The sequence below is a fragment of the Canis lupus genome, chromosome 3 (genome assembly GCF_048164855.1).
Source record: "Canis lupus baileyi chromosome 3, mCanLup2.hap1, whole genome shotgun sequence".
Taxonomy (NCBI): domain Eukaryota; kingdom Metazoa; phylum Chordata; class Mammalia; order Carnivora; family Canidae; genus Canis; species Canis lupus.
This window is the reverse complement of record NC_132840.1, coordinates 66,302,603-66,323,134: the sequence shown is the minus strand read 5'-3', so window position 1 is coordinate 66,323,134 and position 20,532 is coordinate 66,302,603. Positions and strand designations below refer to the sequence as shown.

Genomic DNA, 20,532 nt, shown 5'->3' with positions numbered 1-20,532 from the left:
GCAAAATGTCTGCCTTTGAAATGGGAAAAAGTCAGCTCAGTTGTGGAATCGCGTGGGGTGCAAGAAGTTGTGTTCCCTTCCAAGTAAAACCGGGGGAGTAAGGCACATTTGCATCTGCCAAAATGTCAATATTCTGCAATTAAGTCAGATTTTATTCTCTTGCTGGTGTGGAGATGACAAAAGGAAAGCAGGTATCCAAGCATAAGGTTGAAATCAGTTCTTGAGGGAGAGTGAATGCGTTGTCATCGCAGTGACAAAGCACTGGGAAACCAGTGCTGTGGTGTTAGAGTGAGATAGCGTGGCCATCCTTCGTCCCGCTCGTACTTGACCCCCATCTAGTATGCATTTAGTCTGCACTCATCTCCGTCAAGTTCAGGGTTTTGTTACTATAGTTTCATAGTCTCTCCTTACTGGTGAGATCGCAGTCAGATGCTAGCCTGGGAATACCAGCTACTTCCTCTGGGAAGTGCACGTTGAGGCAGTTAGAAATGCAAGAAGTTTCTTGGGGGCTACCATCTGTCGGAGCAGGAAGGAAAGGGAAGCAGGATTGAGCAGGGACAGCCTCAGGCCACCGCGCAGATCTGACAGTTTCTGCCAACCCAATGAGAAGCTCCTGTTACAATTGGAAAGCTTGCCGATTAGAGGAATCCTGCTTTGGAGAGAAGCAGCCAGGCCCTAGTATCCTCATCTTGTGGTCATTGGTAGAGTCTGCCCAGGAAGAGAGTGGCATCCGTTCACAATCTGCAGACCCCGAAATACTGTAGCCTGCAGTTATTGAACTCCTTGCAAATGAATGGAGATCTGAGCAGTGTATTCCTTTGGCTGTCACACTGTCCCTCTGAATTGTGTCCTGAATCCATTCATAGAGTAATTGCTCAATGCACGGGCTGTGGGGTCAGTGTAAGTTCCAATAATCCTTGCTCATGTGTGATCTTAGAAAAATTTTTAAACCTCTCTGTGCCTCATACTCCTCATCTTTAAACTGGAGATAAAATCAATAATAACCTTATAGAATTATTGTAAAGCACTTAGAAAAATACTTGACAAATATATGTTGTATGTAAATGATATGTGTAACATATATTTGCTATTACGTGTTTATTCACTGAATGTCAGCTATGAGCCTATCCCATTGAAAGTACATCTGAGAGTCCTAGGGGTAGGTCCTGATTACTAATCAGTGATATGCTGAGATCGAGGACTTAGCTCATGTCTGATGGGCAGACTTCATTGCTTCTGGGTTTGTTTTATTTGGAAGATTTTTTCTTTATTTTTTCATGAAAAATTAGCTTTGGTGGCTAACTACAGTGAGGCAGGCTTTTGGTTTTATATGTCAGGCTTCCGTTTATTTGTATGTTGAGGTGGAACAGGGAGCATTCTTTCCAAATTGTCACACCCATGTGAGTAAACAGGACCACAGTCTATACTTTTATGAACTATAGAGAAAGAACTTCCTTAACAGAAGTTCCCTGAATGCTGTCAGGGATATCATTTTATTTATCAAGAAACACTGATACAATAATTAGAGGTCTCAAAAATTACTTTAAATGCATTAAATATCAATTCGCTTAACCCTTAAACTACTCTATGATGTTGGTGCTGTCAATACCCTCATTTTAGAGCCATGGCAACTGAGGTACAGTGAGGTTAAATGGCTTGCCCAAGGACAGAGGCTCTAATGAGGAGCAGAGTTGTTCTTGGAACAGAGGTGGAATGTGTGTGTATAGAACTCGTGCTCAGAACAACCAGACATCCTGCTTCTGAGTAAGATCTCATCTTTAAAATGATGCATAAAGAAGATGTGGTCTATACATACAATGGGCTACTATTCAGCCATCAAAAAAAAATCTTGCCATTTGCAACGACATGGGTGGAACTAGAGGATATTATGCTAAGCAAAATAAGTCAATCAGAGGAAGACAATTATCATATGATCTCACTCATATGTGGAATTTAAGAAAGAAAACAGATCATAGAGGATGAGAGGAAAAAATAAAATCAGGGAGGGAGACAAACCTTAAGAACTTTTAATCATAGGAAACAAACTGAAGGTTGCTAGAGGGGAGGGAGTGGGGGGATGGGGTAACTGGGTGATGGACATTAAGGGGGGCACATGATGTAATGAGCACTGGGTGTTATGTAAGACGGGTGAGTCACTGACCTCTACCTCTGAAACCAATAATACATTATATGTTAATTAATTGAATTTAAATGTAAAAAACTATAGAAAAACTTAATACAGATGAAAAAATTCCAAAGAAAAAAAATTAAAAAATAATAAAATTCTTTCTCCTATTGCCCAATTGTGAAGACTCTGGAGCATAAATCTCTGAAAGTCCAAATTTATTCTGGAGTGAGGAGGATTCATCTATCTTGCTTTTGAGAAGAGCCCTTAAATTGTGTGGCTCTGAGTTTATGCTACTTGAGGACCTTTCATTTGGAACCTGACACCGTAGCCCTTCTTGGATCCAATTTGGCAATTGTCTGGCAAAACAGTTAGGACAAGTTCTCTAGCGTCAAGCCACATCTGAAGGCAATAAAATTGACCCCTAGTTGACTAGGTTGATATTTCTCTAAGAGTTATGAAATTTGGCATTTAGGAACATGACTTTGCCTTAGGTTAATTATTACTTTAAATTATATGTTCAAAACAACTTATTTTCCCCCACCTATAATCCTTATTTTTTTGGTGTGTGCGTCTTGTGTATGAGCTTCTTGTGTCTCACCTTCCATACATGGAAGAAATAATCTGGCAAATTGTAATATAGCAGAATAACAAAGCAGGAAAGAATATCCAATGGAAAAAGATAGTCTCTTCAATAGATGGTGTTGGGAAAATTGGACAGCCACAGGTAGAAAAATGAAACTGGACCATTTTCTTATACCATATACTGAGATAAAGTCAAAATGGATGAAAGACCTAAATGTGAGACAGGAATCCATCAAAATCCGAGAGGAGAACACAGGCAGCAACCTCTTTGACCTCAGCCACAGCAACTTCTTGCCAGACATGTCTCCAAGGGCAAGGGAAACAAGGGCAAAAATGAACTATTGGGACTTCAAGGTAAAAACCTTCTGAATAGCAAAGGAAACAGTTAACAAGACTAAAAGACAAGCTACAGAATGGGAGAGGATATTTACAAATGACATATCAGATAAAGGGCTAGTATCCGAGATCTGTAAAGAACTTCTCAAACTCAGTACCCAAAGAACAAATAATACAGTCAAGAAATGGGCAGAAGAAATGAACAGACATTTCACCAAAGAAGACAAACAAATGGCCAATGGACACATGAAAACATGCTCCACATCACTTGGTATCAGGGAAATACAAATCAAAACCACAGTGAGATACCACCTTAGAGGGTTGGAATAGTTAAAATTAACAAGTCAGGAAACGACAGATGTTGGTGAGGATGTGGAGAAAGGGGAACCCTCTTGCACTGTTGATGGGAACACAAGTGGTATAGCCACTCTGAAAAAAACAGTATGGAGCTTTCTCAAGAAGTTAAAAATAGACCTATCCTATGACCCAGCAATTGCCCTAGTAGTTATTTACTCCAAAGATACGAATGTAGTGATCAAAGGGGCACCTGCACCCCAATGTGTATAGCGGCAACATCCACAATAACCAAACTATGGAAGGAGCTGAGATATCCATTAACAGATGAATGGATAAAGAAGAAGTGGTATATGTATATACAATGGAATATTATGACTCAGCCATCAGAAAGGATGAATATTTACCATTTACATTGACATGGTTGGAACTGGGGGGTATTATGCTGAGTGAAGTGAAATAAGTCAATTAGAGAAAGACAATGATATGGTTTCACTCATATGTGGAATATAAGAAACAGTGCATAGGATAATAGGGGAAGGGAGGGAAAACTGAATAGGAAGTCATCAGAGAGGGAGAAAAACCATGAGAAACTCTTTAGGAAACAAACGGAGGGTTGCTGGAAGAGAGGTGGAGGGTGATGGGATAATTGGGTGATGGGCATTGAAGAGGGCATGTGATGTGATGAGCACTGGGTATTACATGCAACTGATGAATTATTGAACTCTACATCTAAAATTAAGGATGTACTATATGTTGGCTAATGGAATTTAAATTAAAAATCATTAACAAAAGCATTAGATTTTCATACCAGGCAGTCATGATTCATGGCAGATTTTCAGAAATCAAAACCCAATTCTAAAGAGAAGAGAAAGAACGAAGACATGCAGAAACCCCTACAAAAAGAGAAGACTCAGGATAATCAACTAATACTCAGTCCTACCGAATAGGGAGTTAGACCATCTGAATTCTTACCCCAACTCTTCCATAAATTCATTAGATGACCTTGGACAGGATCATATGTAGTTTCTCTGGGCCTTAGATCATCAGTGACTTCTACGTTAATTTCAACCTCAATAATCTGTGGAATTTAGGAACAATCTTTTTTTTTTTTTTAAGTAGCCTTCATGCCCAACATAGGGCTCGAACTCACAACCCCGAGATCAAGAGTCACACATGCTCTTCCAACGGAGTCAGCCAGGAACCTCAATACCCTGTAGAATTTTGAGGAAAGGACAATGGCATAGGATTATGAAAGGGAAAAATAAAGCAATATTTATTATACTGATTCCTTTTTTTCACTCGTTATGAAGCTGTATATGAGCTCTAGCTCATGTGAGACAAATTCCCGTTATGTCATTTACTATGAGAAATAAAGGAGATGGTAAATCACCAAGCGAATTTTGTAGAAACAAATTGTTGTGATAATATTATTTTTAATGACTTTCTTAATTCAGCTCCAGAGATGGCTTTGACAGGTGAAGTCAGGTGGGGCTTACATTGATCTAAGCAGGCTCACTTGACAATCTTTTACAATAGACATCTGGCAGCCACAGTGACAATTATTTTTTTATTCCTCTTTCAAGCTCATTGTCTTTCTTCTCATGTCTTCCCACTGTTTTTTTTGTCACTGTCACTAACACGGTAGATCCATAATCCAGGATTTCTGTCTCTTATTTTAAACACAAAGAAAACAAGGGCATAAGGTAAAATAATAATACTGTGAAATTTAATTTTATAAACACCATAGCTGAGAGCAAGTAAGGTTTTACTTTAATGGCATCTTAACATTTAAGTAATTAAATCATGCTTTTAGTTCACCAATATTGGGTCGGCTCTTGAGCCTAGGCACTACAGCAGGTGCTGAGGATACAGTAGTGAGTAAAAATACACCTTATAATCCAATGGGGAAGGTAATTTCACGAGGACAGAAACATAAGTGAGAAGCACAGAGAGCTCTGGGAATGTGAGCGTGGCTGGGTCTGCCCTGGCCTGAGGCAAGAGGGCAGGGAACATTTTCCTAAGAAATGGACTTTTGAGTTCAAAGATTAAACAAAAAAGTACATGATATTCTGCTACTCTGACACACGTTTCTGTAAGTCAGATTGGCTCACGCAGGATTGGTAAATTGGATGGTGCCCATACAAAGTGAAAGTCACGTTCCTTGATAATGAAGATTTTCCCCAGCATTAAATTAAATTAAATTTAAATTTAAATTTAATTTAATTTAATTTTTTCTCAGCATTTTAGCTGCAACCAAGTAATGCAGTTGAAGGCAAAACCTGCTCACAGAGCTGTGCACAGCAAAGTGTGAGAGAATACAGTAGTGTGCACGTTGCCCATCCGACCCATTATTCCCTGCAGCCTGGACACATGTTCTATGTTAGAAGTACTCACTGGGTGTTCCATTTGATCTTTGGGAATTTGCCCTTTCTCCCTGTAAATGCGGAAAATCAGTCCTTCTTCACCCCCCTTCATCATAAAACTTGAGCGTTTGGGGGAAGATTCCCATGTTTATGATAGCATTTCTTTATTTGTTAGGATTAAAATGTCATTTTAATGGTACTGGTATTTTCTACTAGGATTGTTGTTTTTTAATTATTGTTGTTGTTCAGATTAGAACGTTGCATAAATTTTGAGTTGTTTGTCCAAGTTTCATTTTCTTTTTCTTTTCTTTTTAAATATTTTATTTATTTATTTAGAGAGAAAACAAGTGACAGAACGCAAGCAGGGGTGTAGCAGACTCCCCACTGAGCAAGAAGCCCAAGGCTGGACTTGATCCCAGGACTCTGGGATCATGACCAGAGTGGGAAGCAGATGCTTAACTGACTGAGCCACTCAGGTGCCCCCTGTTTTTCCTTTAAGATTTCACAAGGGAGTATTTGCAAGTAACTTACAGCAGAAAAACACCTTTATTTGAAAGCAAAGTCACATTTGAAAATTATATGCAACAACTAGACATTTTTAAATGAAACTCTTTTTCAAAGAGCGCAACGTAGGTATGTTAAATCTTTACTTTTCAGTTTAATTTAAGCATACAGCTCTTACTTCACCTTTCTAAATAATTGGGGACATACAAAAGTTGTTTGATCTATTTAGGATAACGAGCTAATATCAGGAGACCTTGACCTGTATGCACAACAGATACCAGATGCATTATGAGGCCAAAGTGTTTTTTAAAAATAAATTTTATTAAGCACACTTTGCATACACTGTGATCCATACACTTTGAGTTTAGAATAGGATGAACTTAGACCAGTGTAGTCACCACCTTGAAAGCTTCCCTCTGGCTTCTTCCCTGCCAGTTCTCCCCACCCCAGTCCCCAGCAACCACTGAGCTCTATATATTGGATTAGTTTTCTCTAGACTTTCCCGGGTCGAGCAGTCAAGCAGTGCCTTGGTGACAGCGTCCTTGCCAGGTGCCAACTGGGGGGCTGACTGCTTCTGCACAGGCTTGGCCAGCGAGGCAGCATGAACCCAGAGAAATTCTTAAGAAACCACCACCTTTTCAAAGCAGTTGTACCTTCTTAGGTTCTCACCCAGGAGGGTGTGTGATGGTTCCCCTTGCTTTACATCCTCACCAACATTGTATCTAGAGAGTCATTTTAGCTTTAGACAGGACGGATTCGTTTGCTGCTCCTTTACCTTCTGTAGATCCTCACTCTGTCAGCTTTCAGGGTTTTATTTGATTAAGTATACATGTGTCTGACATTGTTGTGTCTTCTTGAGGAATTGACTTCTTTATTCTGATGAAATACCCCTTTTCATCTCAAGTAAACTTCTGAAATGTACTCTGATACATACTTTCTAGTGGTTGTTCTAATGTTTGCAATATGCATCTTTAATTTCTCACAGTGCAAACTCACAAAATACTACACCACTTCACGTTATCATACAAAGACAAGGCAATACCGCATTTCCATTTTTTCCTCCTACTCTTAGTGTTCCTCTTGTTCTACATCTTATACCTAAAGACGCTATAAGCTCTGATACATTATTATTATTTTTGTTTTAAGTGGTCAATTATCTTTTATGTAAAATTGAGGAAAAATATTCTGTATTTATGTCCATATTTATCATTTCAGCACTCTTATGCCTTTGCGTAGAATCAAGTTTTCATCTGGTGTAATTTTGCTTTTGTCAAAAGCACTTTAATATTTCTTGCAGCACAGGTTTGCTGGTGGCACTTCTCACAGTTTTAATTTGATAAATTATTTTGCCTTCATCTTTGAAAGATTTTATCATATATAAAGTACTGGGTTGAGGTTTTGTTTTTTTTTCCCCCTCTCAAGCACTCAAAAAATGTTCTATCATTATGTCAGCCTCCAAGATAACCATCAATGCTCCTCACCTCCTGGTGCTCATGTGTTCATGTAGTCTTGATCCACAGTGAATCAGGGCTAACTCATGTGACCAACAGAATATCGATTGAAATCAGGGCAGCCCGGGTGGCTCAGCAGTTTATCGCTGCCTTCAGCCCAGGGCCTGATCCTGGAGACCTGGGATCAAGTCCCACGTCAGGCTCCCTGCATGGAGCCAGCTTCCCCTTTGCCTGTGTTTCTGCCTCTCTCTCTCTCTCTCTGTGTCTCTATGAATAAATCAATAAAATCTTAAAAAAAAAAAAAGAAATCGATTCATGTTACTTCTCAGACTGGTTATGCAGTCACCACATCTCGCCCCTTGGTTTCTTGGAACACTCATTCTGGATGCAGCCGCTCATCATGACACGAGGATTTCAAGCAGTCTCACGAAGTGGACCATGTGGAGATAAACAAACTTGTCAGCATCAACTTGTCAGACAGGAGACTGATAGGCCTTGGAAGTGGATTCTCTAGCCCCAGTCCAGAAATCTCATGAGAAGTCCAACCAGAGTTGCCTAAATGAGCCAGTCCCAAATTCCCGAGACATAAATATTGTGAAAGATGATATATTATCATGTGGTTTAAAGCCACCAGTTTTGGGGTGATTTGTTAAGCTACAGTAGATACTAATGCAATTTTCTTTTGGTTTGCGTGATTTTTGATAAGTAGGGTACAGTCATACCTAATTTTGTTCCATTCTATGGATGATAGATGATTTAGATCTATCTAAATAGATAGATTTTCTTTAGATGATTATAGGATTTTTCTCTTTGTTGTTCTTCAGTAATTTAATTATGTTGTGCCTTGGTGTTTTTGTGTGTGTGTTTGTGTGTGTGTGTTAATGTGTGTGTGTTTGTGTGTGTGTGTGTGTGTGTGTGTGTTAATCTTGCTATTTGTTGAAATTCTTGGGTATATGCATTTATAGTCTTGAACAAATTTGGAACATGTTTGGCCATTATTCAAACACGTGTGTTAGACTGTTAAATATCTTCCCATATGTCACTCAGGGTCCAGTGTTTTTACTCATTCTTTTTACTTTGTTTCATTTTGCATAAATCTTTGCTATGTCTTCAAGGTCACCAATCTTTCCTTCTGCAATATCTAATTTGATATTAATCCTATTCAATGGGTATTTTATTTTTCATCTCTAGACGTTCCATCCAGAAATTCTCATATGTTCATCTTTTCCTATAGATCCTTAAGCATATTGAAAATATTTATAATACCTGTTTAAGTATTCTTGCCTGTTAATTCCATCATCTCTGTTATTTCTGGTTATATTTCCATTAACCTATTTTTTTTACATTGTGGATCACATTTTTTTCTGCTCCTTCTCATGTTTATTCTTATAGTAATTTTTCTGATGATGAACATGGTGAATTTTACATTGTTGAGTTCTGGATTTTATTGTATTTCTTTGAAGACTGTTGGACTTCAGTCCAACATGCAGATGAGATCAAGGCTCATTTTTAAACTCCTCAGTGTAAATATCTAGAGTAGCTTTTTTTTTTTTCCTGTGGTTAATTTGGCCTACTACAAGGCATGAGCTCTCTGGAATCCTGACTAAATGTCCTATGCATTCATCAGCATCTCTTTACTCTGGCTTTTGGGAACTTGAATGATTCCCAGCCCTGTGTGAGCTCCAGGACTTGTCCTGCTTCAAGTTGCCTGGAAATTACTTGTTCCTCAGAAATTAATTTTTCCTGGCCTTGTGGAGTTGTATCCAATGCCTTTGAAGATTGGTATTCAGTCCACTATTCAAGCAGACTCCTAGGCAGATGTCCAGTGCTGTTTCTCTATGCATCTCCCTCTTCTTTAGTGCTTTGCCCTGTAAATTCTGGCCATTTCAATGCCCCCAAACCCAACTTGTCTCCTCAACTCACTGACATTTCTGGGTCCTGCTTGGGTTCCCCCTCCCTGTATTGTCCTCCAGAAATTATCTCTAGGCTAAAAGCTGAGGTAACTGTAGGGCTCATCCCATTTGTTTCCCTTCTCAAAGAGACTACAATGCCATGCTACCTGTTGTTCAATACTGAAACAGCTGCTATTAATTTTTTTTCTGGTTCACTACTCTAGTTGTCCATGGTGAGAGGTTAATTCTAGAGCCTGTTGCTATCTTGTGACCAGAAGTGGACATTCTAACCAAAATGTTTTTATTAAGAAAACTCTAAGAATGCATCATTTCTTTCATAGTATTTAAATACTCACATGCTGACACACAAATTTAATAATTTCAATGGCTATATTTGCAAAATTTTCCAGAAAAGCCTATTCATTATGGGCCCCACAAAGATACCACATTTCTGAAATAGAAGAAGACCAACTTGATGCAACTCAGACTGGTGAGCACTGTCTGTCTAATGGTCAGTGCTTCCACCAAACCCGTGGCTGAGTCTCATTTCCAGAGTTACCACAGAGGACAGGGAGGCCAGATTCTTTAGTTTGTGACAAATTTTTAGATTCTAGGGGTGTGATTTCATGCACTACACTGAATGCAGGGTTAGGATTTGTTTTCTTAAGATATGATACCTTTCTTGTTTTACTGGACTTAGATGCTGCCAGTTTGACTTTGCCCAGCACGGTAACAATGCTTCATATTACTCATTGCTCTTACTCTGGGAAAGAAAACCCTGGCAGCTATGTGGGAGGAGCTTCTAGTTTGGATGTGGTTCTTCTGAGAGTGAAAAGGACTCTTTTCCTAATGATTAATAATAATAAAATAGCAGCCAACACCACTACTATAACAAATAGTTCACCAGTAGCAGGAATGAAAACTAGAAATCATTACAAAGGATGTATGTTGAATGAATGTACTAATCAGTAAACCTTATTACTGATATTCAATGGATACTGGAATATGAAGGATAATAAAATGGTGGAGCAAGATCTACCCTTCTTCTGTCTCCAAATGTCTTTTCACTAGCCCAGGTCCATTTTATTGAATCCACTACACTGTCTGACAAAATGTGCTAATGGTGGGCTTTGCTGAGCTCCCGAATATGTGCATTTCCAACTCTTTTCTATTAAAAGCTTTCTTCTCTCATTTCTAGCTGGTAAAAAGCTAAAGCATGGTAGATCTCAGACATAATGAAGGATAATGTAGTTGAATGAAGCAAGCAATTTCGAGTTCTTATTTGTTCATTAGCCTAAGATTTTTTTCCCCTTTCTTTTTGTAGTTTTGCACCATATAGTTTCAGAGAAATTTCCTATTTGGGGGAAAAAAATCCCAGAAGATTAACTCACTCATAGAGCTAAAAGACAATTTTCCTTTAAGCATTATTCAAAAGAAACTAATTATCTTTAGAGAGCTAGGAGAGTTTGCAGTGACCTCTTAGGCTGATTTTGTAGAGGCTTCATAGGACAATTTTTGATTGCTAAGCTATATTCATCTAATTTTTAATTTTAATAATTTTCTGTGAGATATTAAAACAAGATTCATTGCAAAGTATCATTGCAGCTGTTCCTTGGTTAGCTGCAATTATGTATCAGAACTGAATGCTGCTGTTAACATCCATTGGCTCTATTTATTTAGTGTTGCTCCGCATAAGTATATAGTTAAAAAGGAAAAGTTTTATTATTTGAACATATGTCAAGACCCTGATTCATCGCTGTCATCACAAATGGAAAAAATTTTGAATATCAGCTAGAAGGGAAACACTGCATTCTTTAAATCCAAAGAAGATAATTTTAATAAGGTTGGTTCTTTCTAATAGTTTCAGACAACAGGAGTGGATCTGGGGTGGTCCTCCGAAGAACACATGGTGAATGTATCAGAAAAATAGAGAGCACATGGCTTCTGGAAAAAACAAGAGGCCTTCTGATTACCTGATATGCTTCACCAGGTGATTATTTAGTTACAAGATTTAAAAAAAGGTCACTCATTTTTATAAACTGGAAGTGGGGAGGGCAGAGAATAAAATCTTTAATAAATTAATTTAGCACTCGGAAAGAAACTCACATTGGGCCAGTGTACTGTATAATTAGTTTGTTGTGAGAATTAAATGAATTAATACATGAAAAGTGCTTCCAACAATGGCTGGTATGCAATGAAAGTTATATGTGAGGGTCATTTCATGCGGCTACAGGACTTGAAACAATGGCTGGCTGCTTCCAAAGTCCGTCATTTGCTAGGAAATGGGGAAGTCTGTTTCCAGAGCTGTGACCATTTGTATCATAAAACCTCATGCCATTTTATCATTAACCTGGGGACCCACGAGGAACCCTGCAATGATTGACATGATCAAGTCCCGTAATGGTAAAAAATTTATTTCGTGATTTCCCTGTGTCTCATTTTGGCTACATTTTTTCCCTCTTTTTCTTTTGTCATAGTCCTTCAAACAGACATTCAAGATCCATAAAAAAGGAAAAACGAGGAGAAGAGAAGTAACCTGGTAATTAAGGCAAGCAAGTAAGGTTATGCATTTACTCAAAGAATGGACCTAGAAATATATCTTGTAAATTTTCATATATAACGTTTCATTATAATTAATATCCACATTATAATAAACATTATGTTATAATTAATATCTCCAGTTGCAGGTTTCATTTCCTCTTTGATCCAACAGTTATGTAAAGAAGTGTTCTTTCCCCCACACAGCATGCCCTCCCGTCCTTTGTCTCTCCCTTCCTTCTTTCCATTTTTTCCTTTTAAAATTTCTAATTGGAGATTTTTTTTAAAATGGTTATTTTGAGATTTTATTTACATATTTGACAGAGAGAGAGCAAGAGAACACAAACAGGGGGAGAGACAGGAGAGGGAAAAGCAGACTTCCCGCTGAGCAGGGAGCCTGATGTGGGGTTTGGGGCTTGATCCCAGGACCTGAGATCATGACCTGAGTGGAAGGCAGACGCTTCACCACCCAGGCATCCCAGTTGTGTATTTTCTGAAGATTTGCATATTTGATAAGATTTTTCCATTATTGCTATATGAAAAGGACACTTTACTGAATTATAGAACTCATGAGTCATGGCTGTTTCCTCTAAACATTATGGGATTCCCTCTTTTTTGGCATTGAATGTTGCAGAGAAGATGTCTGGCTCCAGTCTGGTTTTGGAATTTTTATTTTTATCTTCTCATAGATAACCTGGAGTACTGGGTGTTGGATAATATTATGGGCTGAATTGTTTAGTGGCCTCAATAGGGTAGAGAGGGAACAGGGTCGCACATGGGGCAGGAAGGGAGAGATTGATGTGTGTCACGGAAGTTGTTTCCACTCTTTGCTGAAATTATTGCACCAGAGGTCAGATATTTTATACATGTTTTTTTTTTCTTTTTTTGTTCAGCCTCCAAGTACACATGATAGGCACAGCTTTCTCTGGGATCTCCCTGGGGCTTTTACCCACCAAACTGGAAGCATGATTTGTCATTGTGGGTGGATGTCCCTCTACATACAGTGTTCCAAATATCTCTAATTTGGGAGTGTTTTTTTTTTGGGGGGGGAGTGTTTTTTAATGTATCAGGAGGAAGTGGTCAGATAGGTAAAATTCTAGATGAGAGAAAACAGAGCTCACAGAATTTCATTGATTGTCCCTCTCCAAGATATGGTGCAATTAATTCCCATTGAAAAAGTGTCTCCATAGGAGAGGTCTTCATTTTTCTCATGGTCTTTTTTGCCTTTTCAGAATGAGGTTCAGGGTCCTGTCTCCTTCTGCATTTTAGGAAAGTACTTCTCCATGTCAGAATGATCTGTGCTACTGTTGAGAAACTGAGTAGGCAGCAAGGTGAGTTGTGGCAAGGTTTTCTGTTACATCCCCAGGTTTGCTTTTCTGCTCTGGCCCTGCAACCTCCGGATCTCTGCATCTGCCCCCTATGCAGCTCACCTTCACCTCTTGCTCTCACCCTTGATAACTAGGGATTGATGGAGAAATCTGTCACGACTTGCCTCGCTTCTTGGGGCACGGCACCACCTCCAGGGTAGGAGAACTGAATTGGCTTTTGGTGAAATCTTTTGATTCTGTTTCTCTTACTTTATAGGTCAGATAATTCTCTCTATTGGCAACATCTTAGGTTTCAGCACTGAGGACTTGTTTCTGGTATTTTGCTTTTATGATTTTGTCTGTTTCTGGGAGGAGGATTTGAAACTGGTTGTTTCTATGTTATCTTCCCTAGAATTTAAAAAATTACATAGAATTTTTGCTCTCTCTCTTTTTTTAAAAAAAGATTTTATTTATTCATGAAAGACACAGAGAGAGAGAGGCAGAGACACAGGCAGAGGGAGAAGCAGGCTTCATGCAGGGAGCCTGACTCAGGACTCAATCCCAGGTCTCCAGGATCAGACCCTGGGCCAAAGGTGGCGCTAAACTGCTGCACCACCCAGGCTGCCCAGTTCATCTCTTTCTTAAGAGGCAGAAAGATTCCTTTGAGAATTCTTTTTTCTGGTCACTCTCAGTAATGTGGCCGAACTCATTCATTTTTCAACTGTTTCATATTAGCTTTCTTTGGACTTCAAACCCCAAAACTTAGGGGGTCTCCTTTCTTTTGAATAGTAAATATTTTACTAGTGAGTAAATGCTTTCGGCAGCAATAATAAATTCACTTGAACAGAAGACAGTAATCAAGTCAAAATAATACATGCTGGCTCATCAGAAAATTTGTGGCCATTAGGGCTGTCACTTAGAAATCCAAAATCACTCAGACACTGAATCTTAAGATATGTCCTCTTAATAGTTTATATGGAACAGGTCCATTGGACCTGGAATCTATAGAATTCTATAAATTATCACCATTTAATCAAATATGATCCACTGGCAAGTAACTATGGCTTTTAAAGAAATCTGATGAACTATTGGTGAACATTTTGTCTCCTTGCAAACCAATTACTCTTTTGCAAATATTTGATTTTGGATCACTCTGGCTTTTTGCAATCATAAAGTCACCTCTTTGGATACCACAACAATGTCCGCTAAGATTTTCTGCAGAAACGATACCTGATTTTGAATTGTAGGCACTATTGATGGTCCAGAACACATTATCATCAGCATATTCAAAAGCACAATGAGGTATACAGCCATACTGAATAGTACAACTGACAATTTGAAAGGTTTTCCCCAGAGCATCATGAAGCAGAGCTCTATGCAGATCCTGCCATCATCGAACATATATAAGTCTGTTCTGCAATACATTTGATTTTTAAAGTGATTGCAGGGCTTCCAGAAAATCAAATAAACATCTAAAGTGTGTCTAATGATTCATAGTTTTGGGATTCCTCTGGCCTCAAAGAAGCCCAGGGTGTTCTCACCCAGGACTCAGGTGAGCCTTTCTTACCTGGACCACAGAAAGGATGCTCCTTTTTTGAGGCCTGTCATCCACAATGCTCTAACCTCAACTTCTCTGGGGTGGTGGGAGTGGGCCTGAGGAACAGGGGAGCAACAGTAGTGAGTAGGTGTTCTTGCAAGCATGCTTTATCCCCAGGCCACCTGTAGGGTGACTGATAAGACTGCAGAGCCATCAAGTATTGTGACTGGCTTCACTCCAAATGCCTCCCACTCACTTGCAGACACAATTTATTTTGTAGATTATCTCTGGTGAAATTTTATCTCCCTGGCTTCCCTGTGCCCTTGAGGATGCTACTGGGTATCTTCTTTTCCATCTATCAGGTAATGAATACACAAAAAAGCAAACAAATCTGAAATAAAACTGAGAAAATAAATCTACTGCAAATACTGTTATAATACAAAAGCAATGTAAAAGATTTTTGGATTATCTTTCCTGCTGTACATTATTGTTAGCATAGATGATGAGTTGACTCTAACAATGTTGACTTGTGCATTATGTCTATAATTCCTCACTCCCTAGTCCTCAGATAAATCCCTTACTGAAATGATTTCACGTACCAGCAATCACATTTCAGCTGCTTTCAACATGGCACCTTAGCTATTTTTTTGAGTGTGATCTTTCAACTATTTCTACCAAGGGAGGCGTAGATTTTGAATGTTATATACTTATGTTATCTTCTTGAAGTATTTTTTCTATAAAAATGTATGCATTCTAATTTATCTTGTAAGGGATTAAGAGTGGTGTCCTAATTTAGAACATTTCCATCTCTTTCTGACATTTAGTAAGCTGTTAGCGACAACTGACGAGTGTAGCTGCCTTCAAGTTACATCAGTTATATAGTGAACTGGATGAGAATATATTAAGCTTATTTTTAGAATGTTCTTTCTTATAAACGCATCACGGACGTCATAGAGACTTAGCAGCCCCAGTAGTGTGGGAAGTGAACTTGTCAGATATCACTCCCTTTGCAGGGTCAGGTCCAATTGAAACTTAGAAAGGGAAGTAGGGGACCACTCAAGAAAATTCCAAGTGATTCAAGTCGCAGTATTTATAAACCTCTGAGTCAGTAATGATTCAGCGTCAAAGCACAGTGCTAAGGACACTGTTTAGTTAAAGAGACAGGGATGTAAAATTAAACCTCGGACCACCTGTGGTTCGTATTTGTGGGTATTTGGCGTTACAAGTAGGCAAAACATTTGGCACAAATCCGTTTCACTCCAGGCTCATTTGTGTAATTCTTCACAAACTTGAAAAGCAAACCTTTTTTCTCCTCCCAATTGTTTCTTTCTTTTTTTTTTTTTTTATAATCCAAGCAAAAAAGGAGGTTTTCTGTGAAAGTTCATTTAAAATCAAAATTGGAAGTCTAAGTAGATGTTTAAAAAACAAGACTAGCATTTCTCGAGTATTTCACACCAGATGCACCGTAACCAGGTGTTGGTCCCCTAATACCCATTTTACAGCTGTGAAACTGGGCTCAGAGAGATTACAAGCTCGCTGAAAGCAGCACAGCTAATAAACAATTTTCAGTCATGATTTAAACTTAGATACTTGCTGTCAGACAGACCAACGTCATTCTATACCATGCTGGCTCCTGTGGTGGAAAGAAGTGGAGCACCATGTTGAACAAGCCAAACTTGCAAACTCAACTTGGGTTTAAGGTAAACTCTGTAACATTTTAATCACTAAATGTGGGGATAACATCAGAAATCATTTGGAAATTTTGGAGGATAAAAGTATAATTTAAATGAAGATGGTACTTGTCTATCTTTGGTTTGATATTGGTAAAATTATAACCTCCAATCTTGATTTTTTTTTTCTTTTGAATTCTGAAGACAGATTCAGGGCAACTTTGTCATATTAGCGATGATGGCTTTATGTGTTTCTGACAATTTTCCTTCTAGAATGATTTTGGATTATGATGAGCTTCCTAAGCAGAATATGTGGGGGAACAACTATTCAGGCTTTTGACATCAGTTGGTAATGTGGGGACAAACCCCATCGGGGATTTTTAAAATGGCTGGGAATCATCGGGTTTGGCAATGCTTTGTAATGCAGTACACTCTTCCAGCCTCCCAGGGCAGGCCTGTTCTGGAGCCCCTGTCCTTCCAGAATAAAGCTGCCTCCTTGGATGACTGTATCCCTTCCATTGCTAGTCAACGTACATTTGCAAACAGTGCAAGGCAACTGCAGAAACAGTATATCCTTGTAGCATGGACAGTCCTTACAGCTATAGAAAGGAAACGATGTAGAACAGGGGTCCCCACAGACTTGGATTCACAGGGTAATACATTGTCTATCCATATGTGCATTAATTTATTTAGGGGTCATAGAGTTGTCAATCTTTTATTTTTCAGGTTAAGAGTTTTTTTTTTTTTTTTTAAGCCCTTGTCATCTATCATTTCAGAAAAGAAAGGCCACTCTAAAGATAAAACAAGGAAGGACCTGGTAGGAGGATAAAGAATAGGCTTCCAAATGGAATAGATTTACCTTCCCTAGAAACTCGATTTAGGACTTACCTCTAATTTTTTGCCTTAATCTGTTGGAAACTAAGTCGCACCATCTATGGACTATTGCCAGATAAACCTTGAGTATGAAGCACCTGGAAACCAAACATGAGTCCTAGAACTGTGGCTCAATCACCTGGCCCAATGGAAGTCTGGGTAAAGTGTCCTACAAAAAGTAGCCCAGAACAGGGTCATTTACACACTGTGTATAAGACCAGCTCAAAAGCTGGTAGCCATTAAAACTGAGGAAAAAATGAATGCTTGCCCAGTGCCTGAATTGGGGCCAGGGATTTACTCCAGTGCTCCCTCTGGGATGCCCACACCTCTTTACCCACTGGTAGAAGGCATGGGGGTGGGGCTGCAGGATGAGGGTCAAAGCACACCCCTCAGGAACCAGACAGTCCAGCCCAAAGGCCCAGACCGAGGCCATGCTGCATTAGCAGTGACTGAACATCCCCTCAGAGAGGCTTCCCAGGTGCCCGCATGCTACCCTCTGCCTCAGTGGGTCTTGTGATCCTCTTGCTGGGTTCTGTTTGGGCCAAAGATGTCAGCGAAGAGTATAGAGGAGATCACCAACTTTCAAGATAAGCAGACCCAGTTGGAATCTTTACAATTAAACCTAGTATCTTCAGATGCCCTCAGATTAACTGCACCTAAGGATCGCTATCAACCGTAAAACAGGCCTATTGCATTGAGAGCCCAGGCATAAATAAAAATAGAAATTTTATGTATTAAAAGCAGTTTTTAAAATAATCCACTAAAAATCAGTGTTTATGCCTTATCTAGAAAAATGTTTCTAATAATGTTCAGTTGATATATTTAGCCTTTTAGGTATATAGTACATACAGAGTTAAGACTATTACAGCCTTTTCCTAAAGGGTATTGATGTTTTATAATCTTCCTCTTGTTCTGACTAATGCTTTTTTTTTAAAAAGATTTTTATTTATTCATTCATGAGAGACAGAGAGAGAGAGAGAGAGAGACAGAGAGGGGCAGAGGGAGAAGCAGGCTCCATGCAGGGAGCCCGATGTGGGACTCGATCCCTGGTCTCCAGGATCACGCCCTGGGCTGAAGGGCAGCGCTAAACCACTGAGCCACCCGGGCTGCCCTGATTAATGCTTTTAACCCTACATGTTGCTTTGCCAATTATAATTAGTTGCTTTTCCTCTTTCTTTTCGTTTTTAAAAGAATGTATTTTCCTAATATCTGCTTACCTCTTCCTTTCTTTTTCACATTAAACAAATCACTTTAAGTGTGCTTTGAAATAAGATACATTTGCTTTTTAAAGTCCAATCTGACGATTTTTGTGAAAGATGAATCCAGCTCGTTCACATTTAGTGGAATATCAGATATCTTTGATTTTTATTTCTTTCGTCTTACCTCATGCATGCCATTTATGTTACTATGTTTTTCCTTTCTTCCTCTTAATTTTGGTGGGCTGATGAAAGTACTATTAATTCACTCCATTTTACTGATTAAATTTAGAGGTTCTGGTACAATCTCCAACTTGTCTAGCTATTACTCTCCCTCCCACTTTGCTCACTTCTACTGAACCCCTCCTTTCTCTGCAGTTAATACAGAAACTATATCTCTCCCTCAAAGTGTTTTATTTTCTGATTGTCCTTTCCACCTTCATAACACTTTTACTTCCTTACTCTTATCTCAGATTAAGACTTAAGAAAAATTCTTCCCTTCTCTACTGCTCCTTCCTCCCTTCTCAAGGATTGATGAGATAGGTGGTTCTCTGCGACATTTGCAGGTGTTCCCTATAGGATGTTTCTTCTATTTGTATGACCATTATTTAGCACCAACTTTACAAATTCCCAGGCATCCCATTATTTTCAATGGACGTAAAAATTGCATGCACGTTCGCGCCCACACCCACTCATGCACACATGGAGAGACAGAGACTCACATTCGTGCCATTTCCTCATTGCCTCTGCCCCACTGGAGACTCTGTTCTGATCTGCAGTTGGTTGTCTTACAGTCCTTCTTGAAGTATTTCCTTAGATAAATACGTAAGGGTGACAGAAGCCTGGGATCTCTGCACAGCTGCTCACAGCCTTCCCTCACCCTGGCAGGTGCTCTCTCAGCGAGGGGTAGGGTTTGGGGTGGGGACCCTCCTCCCTCAATTCTATGGGTGTAATTCCTCAGTCTCAGTCTCCTGTCTTCTTCCAATTTGTGTTGGCTCTTTCCTTTGTACACAACCTAGTTTTCGTGTCTGACAGCCTATACATTTTTTAATACTTGAATTTAGGACATGCCCAAGTGTGTCTTTGTTTGCGTGTTTGTTTTTAATTTTCCCGCATCAATTCTGCTTGAGCACTCTGACTTTGCAGACTCAAGTCTTTCTTCAAACCAGGGAAAATGTCTTCTATTATTCCCCTGATTAATGCATCCCTGCATCTGTTCCCTCTCCCTCCTTCAGAACTTCTATTATTCACATGTTAGGTCCCTGCATCTGTCCGCCAAATCCTTTTAAAATTTTTCTCATAATGACTTCCAGCTCTTTGTGTTTTCACTTTCTGCGTGAAAATATCTTTCGCTTGATCCTACAGGCCCTAATTCAATCCCCAACAGAGAATAACAGCTCTCGGATGTGGAAAACTAAAGGGAAAAAAACCTCTTTGAGGCTGAGTCTTTTTTCTCCCCTCATATTGAGATAGAATTTCTTTGAGTGCTATTGTTGTTATTATTTTTTAAAATCTCATTCAAAAATTAAAGCTGTCTTCTTTCCTCTCCTGCCATTCTTGTTTACCAGGAGCTGTCAGTTTGGGGCATTCTGCTTGTTTTTCCTTGTCTAGCTGCTGGGTCCTATAGCTGCTGCTGTGACTGTCAGGGCTCTGTTTGCTCTTGGGCTATTAGCTGAGCAGGTGAGGAGGCTCTTGAGTGATGGCCTAGCTGGCTGGAGCAGTTATCTGGGCTCCTTTGAATGGGCAATGTACCGCCTGGCAAGCAGTCAGTCCTTGCTTATGGGGAGTTCAGTATACACGCTGCTGTCCTGGAGGTCCTCTGGGACAATTCTCTTCCAAGCAGTGACCCAGGGATCCA

At 39.3% G+C, this 20,532-nt stretch overlaps 1 protein-coding gene and 1 pseudogene across 12 annotated transcripts in view; both read right to left on the bottom strand.

Annotated features, from left to right (window-relative positions):
* Nucleotides 1–20,532, bottom strand: part of ZC3H12C (zinc finger CCCH-type containing 12C) — a 176,542-nt gene that overhangs the window by 139,610 nt on the left and 16,400 nt on the right. For 2 of the 12 annotated variants that reach the window (XM_072821879.1, XM_072821881.1), the window contains exon 2: nt 14,966–15,051. The exons of 9 other annotated variants lie outside the window; for them this stretch is intronic. The gene's annotated coding sequence lies outside the window, so the exon portion shown is untranslated. Of the gene's footprint in view, nt 1–4,315; nt 4,469–14,965; nt 15,052–20,532 lie in introns of those variants that run through there. One more of the 12 variants, XM_072821882.1, reaches the window with a different exon arrangement.
* LOC140625955 (mitochondrial inner membrane protease subunit 1 pseudogene) lies at nt 14,256–17,911 on the bottom strand (annotated as a pseudogene).